This window comes from Entelurus aequoreus, linkage group LG04 (assembly GCF_033978785.1).
Source record: "Entelurus aequoreus isolate RoL-2023_Sb linkage group LG04, RoL_Eaeq_v1.1, whole genome shotgun sequence".
Classification (NCBI taxonomy): domain Eukaryota; kingdom Metazoa; phylum Chordata; class Actinopteri; order Syngnathiformes; family Syngnathidae; genus Entelurus; species Entelurus aequoreus.
Window position 1 is genome coordinate 17,015,565 of NC_084734.1, and position 6,000 is coordinate 17,021,564.

Sequence of the window (6,000 nt, forward strand, 5' to 3'; positions counted from 1 at the left end):
GTAATCATCACTTTCTCGGTCCGAATCTCTCTCGCTCCATTGTAAACAATGGGGAATTGTGAGGAATCCTACCTCCTGTGACGTCACGCTACTTCCGGTACAGGCAAGGCTTTTTTTTTATCAGCGAGCAAAAGTTGCGAACTTTATCGTCGATTTTCTCTATTAAATCCTTTCAGCAAAAATATGGCAATATCGCGAAATGATCAAGTATGACACATAGAATGGATCTGCTATTCCCGTTTAAATAAAAAAAAATCATTTCAGTAGGCCTTTAAAGGCCTTCTGAAACCCACTACTACCGACCACGCAGTCTGATAGTTTATATATCAATGATAAAATCTTAACATTGCAACACATGCCAATACGGCCGGGTTAACTTATAAAGTGACATTTTAAATTTCACGCGAAACTTCCAGTTGAAAACGTCTATGTATGATGACGTTTGCGCGTGACGTCAATGGTTGAAGCGGAAGTATTCGGACACCATTGTATCCAATACAAAAAGCTCTGTTTTCATCGAAAAATTCCACAGTATTCTGGACATCTGTGTTGGTGAATCTTTTGCAATTTGTTTAATGAACAATAGAGACTGCAAAGAAGAAAGTTGTAGGTGGGATCGGTGTATTAGCGGCTGGCTACAGCAACACAACCAGGAGGACTTTGAGTTGGATAGCAGACGCGCTATCCGGCGCTAGCCGCCGACCGCATCGATGATCGGGTGAAGTCCTTCGTCGCTCCGTCGATCGCTGGAACGCAGGTGAGCACGGGTGTTGATGAGCAGATGAGGGCTGGCGTAGGTGGAGAGCTAATGTTTTTAGCATAGCCCTGTCGAGGTCCCGTAGCTAAGTCGTTAGCAACAACATTGCTAGGCTTCGCCAGGCGGTACAGCATTAACCGTGTGGTTACAGGTCCAGAGTTTGGTAGTACTGTTGATCTTCTGTCTATCCTTCCAGTCAGGGGCTTATTTCTTTTGTTTCTATCTGCATTTAAGCACGATGCTATCACGTTAGCTCCGTAGCTAAAATGCTTCACCGATGTTTTGTCGTGGAGATAAAAGTCACTGTGAATGTCCATTTCGCGTTCTCGACTCTCATTTTCAAGAGGATATAGTATCCGAGGTGGTTTAAAATACAAATGTGTGATCCACAATAGAAAAAGGAGAAATTGTGGAATCCAATGAGCCCTTGTACTTAAGTTACGGTCAGAGCGAAAAAAGATACGTCCTGCACTGCACTCTAGTCCTTCACTCTCACGTTCCTCATCCACGAATCTTTCATCCTCGCTCAATATAATGGGGTAATCGTCGCTTTCTCGGTCCGAATCGCTCTCGCTGCTGGTGTAAACAATGGGGAAATGTGAGGAGCCCTTCAACCTGCGCAGCACGCTACTTCCGGTACAGGCAAGGCTTTTTTATCAGCGACCAAAAGTTGCGAACTTTATCGTCGATGTTCTCTACTAAATACTTTCAGCAAAAATATGGCAATATCGCGAAATGATCAAGTATGACACATAGAATGGATCTGCTATCCCCGTTTAAATAAGAACATTTCATTTCAGTAGGCCTTTAAATCACCAAAAATGATTCCCGGGCACGTCCACCACTGCTGCTCAATGCTCCCCTCACCTCACCATCAAGCGGTGTGGCTTCATAGCTTACCAAAGTCGTACTAAAACATTTTCATAGATTTTTGAGCGCCGTGTGTAATGTTCTATATTTTCAATGGAACATTGAAAATGTTGGCGCTGTTTACTTGAGTCATATTGCAGTCTACACGCATCTATTTGTGTGAGCGTCATCTACTGGTCACACTTATCATTATGTGGGCGCTGAACCGTGGATGTCGTTGTGGCTTGTGCAGCCCTTTGAGACACTTGTGAATTAGGGCTATATAAATAAACATTGATTGATTACACCATGTACCAAATAAAATAGCTTTGAGGTCGGTAAGCACAACCAGCATTATTCCGTACATTAGGCGCACCGGGTTATAAGGCGCACTGTCGAGTTTTGAGGGGAAAAAAGGGATTTTAAGTGCGCCTTAGGGTCTGGAAAATACGGTAATCCGGGCAACGGATCATGACAGTATTTGGGTAGTCAAGTTTTAGCAGGTGAAAACTAGTGTTTTATACAAAAGGAGGACTCCAGTGTTTATAAGGAATTTGCTGCAGAAAATGTATAGAATGTATAGAATTTGCAGCAAAAATGTATAGAACTGAACTTGGTGTTGAGGAGCCCTGACCTACAGGATCCATACCGTCCACCCTTAGACCTGGACCTATGCCTTTTATGAGCAAACAAAGACCCCCCAGCCCCCCTTGTAGCTTCATGTACGGACTTGCTGGTGGTTTCCTCCCAAAGAGAAAGAAAAAAAACAAAAACGAGAGTCTGGGTGTTGAAACATTTACAGTTATGAGTGGAATGCGGGGCTGGGGAAGGTGTCTGCTAGTGCTGAAGAGCAACAGATGGGAGGTGTTCCTCCGGGCCCAGCAATAACTCTTGCGAAACTCTGAACGGCCGAGCCGTCGATCCATACTTGGATCCTGTTTGCGGAAGAAGAAGTGGGCCGGGAGCGTGGAGGTGTCCACACGAGGGGAGGAGTTAGTGTCCTCCTACAAGAGAACTAGAAGAAAGAAGAAGTTCCGTCTTACGTTACAAACCGCTTTGGGCATGTGATATTTATCCATACACACAAAAGGGCATTGCTATGGAAATAACCCCAGCAAGTACCGGCCCCCTTTTTTTTTTTGCCTGTTATGTTACCATAGCAGCCATATCCCTCCGCCCTGTTCCTCCCTCGTGTTTGTGAGTCATAACTGGCTGTAAAAAAAAAAAAACCCAACCACATTTCCAATTCTTGCATTCTTTGCAGGGCCCGAGGAACAACTTTGTGAATCATGCCCGTGTGTGTGGGGACTTCCACCCAGATACACAACAACGCTGCGTTGCTATGGCGATGTCAACGTTTTTTTTTTTAACATGGAATACCTTTCAAGTCAGGTCAGCTGCCACCGATTTTGGGACAGACTTATGATAATGTGAGGAGAGACGACTTGTGTGTGTAAACAAACGACTCACGGACAAGTTTTCTTTAACTGTTTATTTATCTATTTTTCTCCTGAAACTGAATCTGCCGGTCATTTTCAAAAATAATTCTGAGGTTTAGGCCATATATGCATGGCCTGGATATATCGCCCCGACCCTCTTGACGTCGTCCACGGAACTGGAGCCCATTTCCCGTGTCAATGAAGGCATGTACAACTAATATTTTTATCATCCTGGTCCATGCTCGTCCTCTGTATATTCAGGTTCAAAAAGATAAAGTTGTGAATTCATGGACACCATAGCCTGTGTTTCCTCGTGCTCTTTTCAGAAAACATCAGTAGAAGAGGACGCAAAATAGAATAGTAGCAGTTTACCTTGGTTTTTTTTTCTCCTTTTTTCTCTGCTTTGTTTTTCCACAGCTTCTGACTCAGTCTTTCTCCCCTCGAGGGTGCTCCTGATTGCCAGGATGACATCGGGCTTTTTCCCCATCCAAACTCCGACCTAAACCCTTTTTTTCCCCTTTAAATGACAGCTTCAAATTACAAAACACATGTGAGGAGAGACGACTTGTGTGTGTAAACAAACGACTCACGTCACAAAAATGCGTGTTGGAGCCCAGCTGGGTTAAAGCCAAAAATTTCACGAACAAGTTTTCTTTATGTATTTTTTTATTTGTTTTTCTCCTGAAAATTAATCTGGCAGTCATTTTCAAAAATAATCTTAGGTTTGGGTAGCGACAATGTCAATGAAGGCATGTAAAACTATTATTTTCATCACCCTGGTCATCCTCTGTATATTCAGGTTCAAAAAGATAAGGTTGTGAATTCATAGACACTAGGGTTGTACAGTATACCGGTATTAGTATAGTACCACGATACTAATTAATCATATTTGGTACTATACCGCCTCTAAAAAGTATTTTCTACCACTTGTCCTTAGGATAGGATAGGACTTTATTGTCATTGCACAAGTACAACGAAACTATGTTTTCAGCACAAACCCGTTCAAGATTAGACAAACAGTGTATAGGGTTACAGAACAGGAACGCTGATGGGTCGCCAAAGGCGCCCCGTAAAAGGTGAGAAAAAGGTAAAACGCTGGGGAAGAAGATGAGTAAAAAAATACAATCTAGACTGGGCTCCTAAATGGGTCTAGTCTGGAGTGGGGAAAAACGTCCATGCCATGCACACATAAACACGTTACATATAATCACGACAACTCGCAACAGAGGAGGGGGGGGGTTGGGCCCTGGAGGTCAACTGCTGCAATGAAGCGCTGCCAGCCGTCCATCACCCCGAGGGGAATCAAGCGGTGGTGAAGGCGTGGGGGGGGGGGGGGGTGTATATGCCCATTGTCTTGGGTGTGTTGATGTAGTGTACATAGGCCTGGGGCCGTTCTGCATACAAGCAAAAGTTCGACTCCAGGTGTCGTTGAGTCTTAACAATGTAGACAAAATAATAGGTGTATAAATGACACAATATGTTACTGCATACGTCAGCAGACTAATTAGGAGCCTTTGTTTGTTTACTTACTACTAAAAGACAAGTTGTCTAGTATGTTCACTATTTTATTTAAGGACAACAATATAATAAACATATGTTTAATGTACCATAAGATTTTTTGTTCAAATAAAGCCAATAATGCCATTTTTTATGGTCCCCTTTATTTAGAAAAGTATTGCAAAGTATCGAAATACATTTTGGTACCGGTACAACACTAATAGACACCATAGCCTGTGTTTCCTCATCCTCTTTCAGCATTTCCTCAAGCGTCTTGAGGAAAACATCAGTAGAAGAGGACGCAAAATAGAATAGTAGTAGCTTACCTTGTTTTTTTTTCTCTCCTTTTTTGATCGCCGGGTCTGCTCTTCTTTGTTTTTCCGCAGCTTCTGACTCAGTCTTTCTCCCCTCGAGGGTGCTCCTGATTGCCAGGATGACATTGGGCTTGAGTCTTTTCAAGTTTTTCCCATCCAAACTCCGACCTAAACCTTTTTTTTTCCTTTAAATGATAGCTTCAATTTACAAAACACAAAACCAGTGAAGTTGGCACGTTGTGTAAATGGTAAATAAAAACAAAATACAATGATTTGCTAATCCTTTTCAACCTATATTCAATTGAATAGACTGCAAAGACAAGATATTTAATGTTCCAACTGGAAAACGTTGTTATTTTTTGCAAATATTAGCTCATTTGGAACTTGATGCCTGAAACATGTTTCAAAAAAGCTGGCACAAGTGGCAAAAAAGACTGAGAAAGTTGAGGAATGCTCATCAAACACTTATTTGGAACATCCCACAGATGAACAGGCCAATTGGGAACGGGTGGGTGCCATGATTGGGTATAAAAGCAGCTTCCATGAAATGCTCAGTCATTCACAAACAAGGATGGGGCGAGGGTCACCACTTTGTCAACATATGCGTGAGCAAATTGTCTAACAGTTTAAGAACATTATTTTTCAACGAGCTATTGCAAGGAATTTAGGGATTTCACCATCTACGGTCCGTAATATCATCAAAAGGTTCAGAGAATCTGGAGAAATCACTGGACGCAAGCAGCAAGGCTGAAAACCAACATTGAATGCCCGTGACCTTCGATCCCTCTTGCAGTACTGCATCAAAAAGCGACATCAGTGTGTAAAGGATATCACCACATGGGGTCAGGAACACTTCAGAAAACAACTGTCAGTAACTACAGTTTGCTGCTATATCTGTAAGTGCAAGTTAAAACTTGACTATGCAAAACCAAAGCCATTTATCAACAACACCCAGAAAGGCCGCCGGCTTCGTTGGCCCGAGCTCATCTAAGATGGACTGATGCAAAGTGGAAAAGTGTTCTGTGGTCTGACGAGTCCACATTTCAAATTGTTTTTTGAAACTGTGGACGTTGTGTCTTCCGGACCATGGAGGAAAAGAACCATCCGTACTGTTATAGGCGCAAAGTTAAAAAAACAGCATCTG